The sequence below is a fragment of the Lontra canadensis genome, unplaced genomic scaffold (assembly GCF_010015895.1).
Source record: "Lontra canadensis isolate GAN:19392208 unplaced genomic scaffold, GSC_riverotter_1.0 scaffold18, whole genome shotgun sequence".
NCBI classification, from domain to species: domain Eukaryota; kingdom Metazoa; phylum Chordata; class Mammalia; order Carnivora; family Mustelidae; genus Lontra; species Lontra canadensis.
The window spans coordinates 12,225,697-12,235,400 of NW_022631012.1; positions in this window are offsets into that span (position 1 = coordinate 12,225,697).

The window sequence follows — 9,704 nt, forward strand, 5'->3', positions numbered from 1 at the left end:
AGTCCTTTGTTCGGCAGAAATCCCTGAGCCTCTGTGATTCATGACTCGCTGCTTCCTGGGCTGATCTGTGATATAACTCCGGGCTCTGTGCTGTGACAAGGGGCGTTGCTGAGTTGAGGGAGGTCAGGCAACAAAATCCATATTGTGGAAGGCTTGTCCCCAGTCAGCCACAAGCTGCGGAAAGAAGTCAGCCTGCGCTCGATTCCGGGGAGCCTGTTCCACCCGCCCCAAGATGTCTCAGCAGCTTCTGAATGGCAGGAAAAAGTAGCTGTTCATGCCGCATTGGGGAGGAAAAAAAAGTTACCCGATTCTCTAATCAAGATGGGCATTCTCAGGGGGGAAATTCTTTAGCCTTACTGAGAATTGCTTTGGGTTTTCTTGTTTTGTCTAGGGAATCCATAAAGTGAAAGCAACAAAGCAAAGAGGAAGCAAACTCTTCTCAGTTTTGGTTTACTCGTATCAATCCGTTTCATTCATTGTAGCTTTTTAAAAATCAAACTTTCTCCCATGCACTTAGACTAACGGAAGGCTAAACACATAGCATCATTCAGGAACCAGAAGCATTCAAAATTCAAGAATATTTACAGAAGTTTGACTTTTGGCCAGCCGGCCACCCCGAGTATTTGTGCTGCCCTAACTTTCTGGTTCCTCAAGAGAAAACAGTCGTCTGGTCACGGAGCCCAGGTGCAGCGGGGCCTGCTCATGATTCAGAGATGGTTCAGGTTTGCGGCTGCTCTGCCTGGGCAAGCGAAGGTCCTCTCCTGTTGCCACGCGTGGATGAAAGGCTCTCTGCGTCCGATGCCAGCCTGGCCACAGCTTGGCTGGGCGAGGGCTTTTGGTGGTGTGACCTCACATGTGGTTCGAGTATGTCACGGGGAGGGGAGGAGGCATTTGTCAAAAACAACACACCTGTGGGAGCTATGTGGGGACCAGGCTGATTCTGTCTCCTATTAGGCGTGTGATGGGAAAACTCCTAACCTCTAAGGGCCTCAGTTTCCTCATCTGGAAAATGGGGATAATAGTACTCAGCCTGGGAGGGCCATTGTAAGAACTAGGAGAAATGATGTACCAGTGCCCCACCCCCTGCAGATTCTGGCTAAAGGTTATTTATTTTTTGAGGTTGAAGAATTCCTTGAATGTCAGGGATTCTTGGGGATGGAGATGAGGAAGAGGTTAATATTTATAGAAACAAAATTCTGGTAATCCTTCCTCAGATCTGAGAGTCACAGCAGATCGAAATGGAGATGAATCCCAGTGCCGTAGAAGAATTCTCTCTCCCCTTTGAGCCCCTCCCTGAAAAAAATTATGGAGCACCTTCTATAGGAATGTTTTGATATAAGAGTGTGTAATTGGGATAAATAAAGAGTACAGTTCCTGGGCTCAGGAGGCTCACAGACTAGCAAGGGAAAATAAGATGTGTTACAAGAAGCCTATATGTTCCTGGGCTTGGCGTGATTAAATAGTAATACCCTGAATTGCTTTTCTCCAGGAGACACTGGTGGTGGAAGTTTCAAGATACCCGGAACCGAAGGACACATTTTTCAGCTTGGATTCTAAGCAGGAAGTGATTCTTACCCTTCCTCACAAAGGATAGCACACTCTGATTAAAGACCCAGAGAATAAAGACACAGAACACTCAGCGAGAGTGTAAAACGTTATGAAATACCACACTGCCATTTTCATTACTTAGCAGAACAGGCAGCAAGCATTGTAGGGCACAGCTGAAGGAAAAAATCTTTTGAATATCTCAATTGAAAGATGTATGTTATTTAAAAGCTGCATATACTGTGAATATGTAAGCAAAGACAACTTTCTGTGATTGGTAACAAGGTGGGGAGGCTCAAAACAATGTGGGACATGGGTCTAGAGATTCTAGAACCTGTGAGAAGATTCCAAACTGACCCCCAGATGGTTCTCTTGGCCATACCATTGTGAGCTTTTGCTAATTTTCAGGGTGGAGAGAGAGGAGACCTGTGTTAGAACCCCTTGTATATTCTTTGGAGCTAATTTCATGTAAGAACATAGCATAGGGATGGCAAACAGGTTTCCTGTTATGTACCAAATCCAATCAGTTGGTAGTGGCTGCCTAGAACACTTGACTGAGAATAATTCTGCCGAGTTGTGGCCTGGCAAAAAAGAGTTTCATGGAAGGGGCATCTGGGTGGCTCTGTCGGTTAAGTGTCTGCCTTCAGCTCAGGTCATGTCTCAGGGTCCTGGGGTGGAGTCCCAGGTAAGGGCTCCCTGTGCAGCAGGGAGTCTGCTTCTCCCTCCTCCTCTGCCTCTCCCCCTGCTGGTGTGCATGCTGTCTCTCTAATAAATACATAAAATCTTTAAAAAAAAAGTTTCAGGGCTGATAAGCTAGGTCTCCAATAGGCAAGGGAAGGAGAGTGAATCGAGATACGTATACAGATCTTCCTCAGCTTATGATGGCGTTAAGTCCCGATAAACTCATTGTAAGTGGAGAATGCACTTAATATACCTAACCTGAACATCAGAGGTTGGCCTAGCCGACCTTAAACAGGCTCAGAACACCGACATCAACCTGCAGCTGGGCCAAACCATCTAACCCCAATCCTGTTTTATAAAGGGTCGAACATCTCGTGTGATTGACTGAATACTGTCATGAATGAGAAAGCATGGTTGTATGGGTATGGAACAATTGTGGGCATATCAGTGGTTCCCCTCTCCATCCTGGTCTGACTGACAGCTGTGGCATCACGAGAGAATAGTGTACCACGTATCAGTAGCCGGGGCAAAGATGAAAATGAAAAATTTTAAGCACGCCTTCTACTGAACGTGCATTGCTTTGACATCATCCTAAAGCTGAAAAATTGTTAAGTTGAACTATCGTAAATTGAACCTGCTGGTTGAGGACCATTGGTACTGAGCTTTGCCGACTCAATATTTAAACTGTACTGAATTCTTATTACAGGGTGTGGATTTAATCGTTCTTAACAAATCATTCTGGCAACAACCTAAAGTCAAAAGTTGAAGAATTATTCCACTTATTATTATAGTAACCCTAGTTCCTCAAGTCTGAGATGCCATACATTTTTAGATACACTGATAATATATTAACAGGTTTTAAGGGGAAAAAACTACTATAAATATAACACTTATCTGAGTAGTCTCTTTCAGTAACTCATTTAATGTTTGGGAATAGACCTCTTCTTTTTTTTATGATTTTATTTTTAAGATCTTTATTTTTTTTTTTTAAGATTTTATTTTACTTAGGTGGCTCAGTCGTTAAGCATCTGCCTTTGGCTCAGGTCATGATCCCAGAGTCCTGGGACCCAGGCCCACATCAGGCTCCCTGCTAGGTGGGAAGCCTGCTTCTCCTTCTCCCAACCCCTCTTTTTGTGTTCTCTCTCTCTGTGTGTCTCTCTCTGTCAAATAAATACATAAAGCAAAATAATTTTTTAAAAAAGATTTTATTAAGTAATTTCCCCAACTACATAGGGCTTGAACTCACAACCCTGAGACCAAGAGGTACATGCTTAACCAGCTGAGCCAGCCAGGCACACCAAGAATAAACCTCTTTCAATTTCAGCCTATGGATTCTTCTGAATCTTTTGTGACTGTTGACAGTTGTGCATAGCATTATGGGGATCCTCTGCTTTTTATCACCTGACCTTGGGGTCTTGAACTTCTTAGTAAATATAGGCTTAGGCAGTGTAGTTGTTAGCCATATGGTAGAATGCTAGGGTTTCATTTTTATTTCCTGTTTGGTTACATTCATAATTTGTTCTACTTCTTTTTTTTTTTTTAAGATTTTATTTATGTTACACAGAGAGAGCACAAGCAGGGGGAGCAGTAGAGGGAGAGGGAGAAGCAGGCTCCCCACTGAGCAGGAAGCCAGATGCAGGGCTCGATCCCAGGATCCCAGAATCATGACCAGAGACAAAGACAGATGCTTAACCGACTGAGCCACCCAAGTGCCCCAATGATTTGTTCAACTCTTAATTAAATTAAACGTTCCTAGAAGGTAAACAGCTTCTCCCGAAAGTTATAAGGAAGGTTCTAAAAGATACTTGGTGCCTGAGAGTCACTTTGTGATAAAGGAGTTCATCACACCAACCTCCCTTAACTTGAAAGGTTCTGCTATTTCTCCTGAGATATCTCCATTTTTGTTGTATGTAATTACTATGCCCATTGTGTAGACTGGCAATCTTCTAGTGTCCTCTGGAGTGCTTGGCCGTTGTTTTCCTAGAAAACATGAAAGTGTGGTCGTGCCTTCAGCAATAAATATTTGCTTCACTTACTGTAACGATGCCGTGATAAGTTCTCCCATGGGCAGACAGCAAGAGCTCCATCTCCACTTACTCTCCTGCCAGCGGGTGGCAAATTTCTTTTAACACAAGTTCTAAGTGGCATCCCCGTTTTACAGATGTTAAGATGTGAACACAGAAGAGTCTGACACCAGGGCACCTGGGTGGCTCAGTGGGTTAAAGACTCTGCCTTCGGCTCAGGTCATGGTCTCAGAGTCCTGGGATCGAGTCCCACATCGGGGGCGGGGGGGGGGGGTCTCTGCTCAGCGGGGAGCCTGCATCCCCCTCTCTTTTGCCTGCCTCTCTGCCTCCTTGTGATCTCTGTCTGTCAAAAAAAAAAAAAAAAAGAGTCTGACATCAGAGGGAATAAAGCAGCCGCCTAAATGAGGTAAACTCTGAAGTTTCAGGTGAAAACTCCAGAGGCCAATAAGGTAAGCAGCCTGCTCCCCGCCATCAGCCCCCTTATAGAATCGTGGCTTACAGGGGCCAGTTGTATCTGCAGTCTGTTGAGAATCTCTCTTGAGGATCTATTGTTAGATCACTCATAATATAAAATAGAAAGCACTGCAAGAAAGTAACAGAAGACAAAGTATTAGGTCGCGGGAGGAAAGGATGGAGCAAGTGCTGTGGGAATTCGGGTGGGGGGGTTAGAATACTTCTGCTTGAATAAATCAGGGCAGAGAAGCAGGTGATATTCAAGTGGGTGTGGAAGAAAGAGGTGCTGAATGGGACCCTGTGGAGAGAAGAGGCAGACTGTGGTGACCGAGAAAAGGGACCTCTTAGATCTCCAACTGTGCGGAGCATAATGACCGTGGGCCTCAGGTGCACACTCCGAAATCTATCCCAGCAATTTCCCCACAGCCAACCTTCCCTCCGGCGGCTCCTAGCTGGTGACTGGGGATGACCGCAGGACGAGGACAGGCAGGCTTGTCCTTGGGAGACCCTGCAGCTGGGGGCGGGGGGCTCCTCTGGTGGGTAACTTTGTCTCCAGGACTCCCAGGCTGCCTTGCTGAACTTGGTGTTGTTTTTTTTTCCTTTTTTTTTTTTTTTAAGTAGGCTTCATGCCCAGTGTGGGGCTTGAACTCATGATCCTTAGATCACGAGTCCCATGCTTTATCCACTGAGCCAGCCAAGCGTCCCTGCCTTGCCAAACTTTTAAAGAATTTGTGAGAACCACACAGCAGTCTAAGATAACTCCCATCCTCACTTTCCTCCTTTCCCCCGCTCCGGCACAGGGCCAGACCCGTCTGCCGCCGGATAGGACTCCGGGCTCCCTCCCTTTTTTCCCTCACAGGTGTTTTTCCTAATAAATCTCTGGCATATCTAATCCTTTCCTGGTGTCTGCTTCTTGGAGGACTCGGACAGGCACCCAGTCCTTGCGGGGTACCAGGTTGATGTCCTCAATGTGTTCTAAATCTACTGTTTCATTTCTTTTCCGCCCCTTTCCCAATTACCACTATGTGTTAGAAGTGGGTACATTAGATATGCTCCACGGTAAGAGACATTTTGGGCAGTATGAAGTAGGAAAGTCCCATGGAGAAAAAGGAAGAAGACCTAGAAGATGATTAGAAAGACATCCTGGGGGGCGGGGGTCCTGGGGGGCTCAGTCGGTTCAGCGTCTGACTCTTGATTTCGGCTTAGGTCATGATCTCAGGGTCGTGAGATGGAGGCCTGCATTGGGCTCACAATCAGCAGGGAGCCTGCTTGAGATTCTCTCGCTGTTCCTTCTGACCCCCCACCCATCTCTCGCTCAAATAAATCTTTTTTTTTTTTAAGATTTTTTTATTTATTCATTTGACGGAGACAGAGCCAGAGAGCACAAGCACGGGCAATGGCAGAGGAAAAGGAGAAGCAGTTTCTCCCAGTAGGGAGCCCGATGTGGGGCTCAATCCCAGGACCCTGGGATGATGCCCTGAGGTGAAGGTAGACGCCCAACAGACTGAGCGGTACTCACAGAAATAAATCTTAAAAAAAAAAAAAAAAAAAAGCAACAAAAGAAATCCTGGGACAGCTGGCTGGCTAAAGTCAGTTAAACATCCAACTCTCGATTTCAGCTCAGGTCATGATCTCAGGGTTGAGAGATGGATCCCAAGTCAGGATTCTTTCTCTGCCCCTCCCACACCCCCTTTCCTCTCCCCTCTAAAAAAAAAAAGACACCCTAATTTTTTCTTACTATGCTAAGATGGCACTTAAGGAAGCCTGGACTTCATGTCCTACAGCCTGGAGGCCCTAAGAGAGCCTGACTTCTTTTTTAACTCCAATTCTAATTCCCTGGGAAAAGCTCCACTGGACCCAGCTTGGGTCAGATACCTACCCTCACAATGATCAGTATTTTTCTGCGGGTCAGCAAAAGGGCCATGATTCGTGCTCTACCCAAATGGTGGGGCTCACGCTTGCTGCGTTGCCTGCTGGGTGTTCTCAGAGCAGGAAGGAGGGCCGCTGCTCTGATCATGTGGGGAGAATCGGTCATCTCTTAGGCCTCGAGAGTGAAACCAGGATTTGAAATCCTTGTTTCCTGTTTCAGGACCTCTCTCTTCTCTACCTTCCTTCTTACTGAAACGTCCTATTAAAGAAAACAGTAATTTACTGGAGCTTAGCATAGTGAGGGACTTGAAAACGTGCTCTGCTTTCAAGTGGGTTATGGATTATTTTTATTTTGTACCTTATTAAATTCCTATGGAATGTACTCGTTTTTAGCAGGCAACTGGCAACACTGCTTTTGGGAATTTGGGAGCCCCGGGAGGAGAAAGATATAGTACTCCTCTCTCCCCTTTCATCACAGCTCTTCTTGGACTGACAATGTCAGAATGTTAATGCCGTCTGCAAATCCTTGCTGTTGGCCCCGAAGTCACAGCGTTTGGCGCTGTTAGTGCTTTTTAGTGCTTTGGACACGGGAAAGGTAAGATTTCGGAAATGCCCCCATTATCTTGACGGCCCAGCTCAAAACTGGGCTCCTTATCCTGCACCCCCCGCCCCCCGCTGCTCCCCCCAGCACTGTGGTGATGACTGCCGCCTGGTGAGGCTGCCTTTGAAAGCTGGCATTTTGCTGGGGTGAATTCAAGCTCCAATGGCAGACTTGGGTTGCAGTGGAAAGTAGATTCCAAAGCTGCCCCTGGAATGTGAACTTTTCCTGGAAACTTTCCATGCTGCCTCTTAGAAAACAGCAGGCATCAACGTATTCACACCAGGACTCAATTACAGAAACCCAAATTATTGCCATTCCGATAAACAATGATCTCTCTCCCTTTTCAGATAAACTTGTTAGGATGGCCTAAAAGTCAGGTCTAATTACACGATCAGATACCATAAATCTGATTAGAAGCTTTTCGTTGACTTTAATTAATTTTCTCCTGCAATCAGAGTTATTTTTAGTAAATGTTAAATATGTATTTAAACAACTTTCATATAAACTTTTTCTAAAACCTACTGGGGTTCTCTTTCATTCATCCTTCTTCCTTTTTGATGAGGCATGAATGTTCCTAGGATACAGTATTCTGAAAGGAAAAGTAGAGGAGACTACCTCGCTTCCACAGCCTGTAGTATGAGTACACGTATCCTCGATACGCACATAAGGATCACATATCATAGGTTGGGGGGGGGGTGTCATTTAAGGTGGTCCTGAATAACTGTTAAATGTTTGATCCACTAGCGAGAAAGTTGGAAGAAGTAAAATTTGCTTCCCTTTCTATCATACAAGTAGAAAAGATCCTACCTGCATTATATTACATTAGCAGTAGAATACAACTACACTTTTCAAATTTGTCTGAAATAGGACCTTCCAAGGGCAATCCTTCTTACAAATTATCCTTCTCCTACCCTCCACTGCCCCCATCCCACACACCCACCCCAAACACACTTTCCTCTTCCCAAGGTGCATCTCAATCCCCCCAAAAGTTGTGAGATATGCAATCTAACTGATTTAAATACTGATCTTATAGATGGTAGAATGTATGTCATTCAGTTTTACTGAGCACAGTAAAGGAGGGAGGGAGATGGAGAGGGAAGAAAGATGGAAGAAGAGAAGATTCTTATACACTGTATGGTTAGGATTCAACAATCTCTTTGCAAGTTCATCCTTATGGTTGTTAAGTATGACTGGTGAAATTTGGTGAAATGCTATTTGACCGAATGCCGAGCGCTGGTTAATGTCATCTGTCAGGTACACTTAGTATGTGTGCAGGAGTGGGAAATTGTGGGTGAACTCTTTTTCCTTTGTAGTGGGATTTCTTAAGGGTCTGAGTTAAGATTCTATGTCATCTTCATGTTGATGAAAATTACTGCTGTCATTTTAGGTTTTTCTCGGTTCACTATGTCCTTGTCAGTTTTGATGATGAAAAAAGCTCCCTTGAGATTTTTTTCTTAACAAATTTCCATAGAACTCAAGCGGTTGCCTTTTTTTTTTTTTTTTTTTTGGCGTTTTTTGAGAGGCTAGGAAATGTTAGTCTGAAACATTTAAGTTTGACTGTAATTTACTAATTGCAGAAGGTACTCTTTTCTTTTGGTTACTTTTAATAAGTTCTAAAGCCAATGTCCTTGAAACCAATGATCATCATGTTTTTCTCCTTTTTTCAAATTGACCACGAACAGCAGAAATAAAGGGAGAAGGTCTATGTAATCATTCCTAAGAGGTAATTAAAAAATCACAACCACCAAATATGAAAGAAGACTTATTTTCTTGTTGATATATTTGAATAATTCGCATTGAAGTTAACGCACACAGGAAAGGAAGAATTCCCTGAAGATTATTTCTTTAATATGTATGCATAAATTGATTTGGGGCTGTTAGAAAGGACGGAGCCTTTAATCAAATGTAGTCAAATGATCTGTTTGCACTGTTCAAGGAGAGATGATAACGTCCACTTATCAGGGTCCCCTACACCAGACAGCAGGAGACCTCCCACACTCTGCCTTAGAAAAAGGACCCAGTTTGGCCAAACAGTAGATAAAAAAGAGGACTCACCACTGTCTGGGCTGCCACTGGCTGGGCCAAAGTTTGATAATGTCTAATAATATCTCATGTTTACATAGCAACATCTTCTTGGGGGCAAAGTGCATTACCAGCGTTATCTCATTAACCTGTCCTCTGACCCTAAAAGCAACCATATTTTAGTGGGGCTGAGTGTGACTAGAAGAGAGAAAGAACAAAAGAATTAAATGGCAAGGCTGGTTTGGGAATTCAGGTCTCTACATTTCCTGGCCATGTTGCTCCCCTGTGGTCCATTCCTGCTCTTAGATGATCCATCGAAGCCCATTCCAAGTGATGGGAGCCTGATGATTTGGCATGGCCTGATTTAAAAAGGAGAAACGGGGGCACCTGGGTGGACAGTTGGTGGAGCATCAGAGTCTCAGTTTTGGCTCAGGTCTGATTTCAGGTTTGTGGGATGGAGCCCCACCTCAGGCTCCATGCTCCGCAAGGAGGGTGCTTGAGGATTCTCT